This window comes from Prunus dulcis, unplaced genomic scaffold (assembly GCF_902201215.1).
Source record: "Prunus dulcis unplaced genomic scaffold, ALMONDv2, whole genome shotgun sequence".
NCBI lineage: Eukaryota > Viridiplantae > Streptophyta > Magnoliopsida > Rosales > Rosaceae > Prunus > Prunus dulcis.
In genome coordinates, this window is record NW_023010210.1 from 8,410 (window position 1) to 9,325 (window position 916).

Consider the following 916-nt stretch of genomic DNA (forward strand, 5'->3'; position numbering starts at 1 on the left):
GGACCACCCATCACCTTAGGAAGGCCCAAATAACCCAAGTGGCTTAAAAAATATCCAAAAAATCTCCAGCACATGGTTTGAAATGAAACCACGATAGAAAACCAGGAGATGTTTGTACGCTCAGGCCGCTGGGAGACTCCAGCACATGGCCAAAGACAAACCCAACAAAAGCCATCAGAAAAACCAAAGGGAATTCGTACATGTAGGAGGAATACCCATTAGGCAAAAGCTCTATCCATTCTCCTTTCCTCTGCGAGCTCTAATAAGGAAACTAAGAAGAAAAGCGGGTGGCGCCTCACCCACATGGAGAGGTCTAGCTGTGTAAAAATCTTGGAACCATAAGGGACTTGTTACCTATGTGCTCTGGTTAAGGGAATTTCACTAAATATGAGTGAATGGAAGAAAGTGAAGGAAAAGCAATGAGGATATCCGATAAGATTAAGGGGTCGAAGTGCCTATAAAAGGAGCCTTCTTCTACCCAGCAAAATCATCATTTAGAGTGCGACCAAGCTTTTTCAAGCAATTGAAAATTCACTCAAACCACATCTAGAGAGCAAGCTCCATCTCTCATATTTGAAACCTCTGCAATTTCGTGCCCTATTCCCCCATCTCCTCCCCTTTTCCCTTTTGTTAAATTATTCTAGAACCTTGATAGACTTTTCGTTAGGCTGTCGGAAACTACTCAACACACTCATTTTACTCTCATCTCCCTTTTTCTTCAACAAACACTCTTAGAATCCATTCCTCATTTCCTTGGAACCCCTGTTTTTCATAAGAACTCACAGCTCTCTCTCTGTTTATGCTTAACTCATGATTCCTTTCCTCCTATGCCACAAGCCTCTCATGCCATCTACCTGTAAGCAGTTGTTGTTTTTGTTGGTGAAGATAACCAGGATGCTTCCTAAGGCTTCACTAC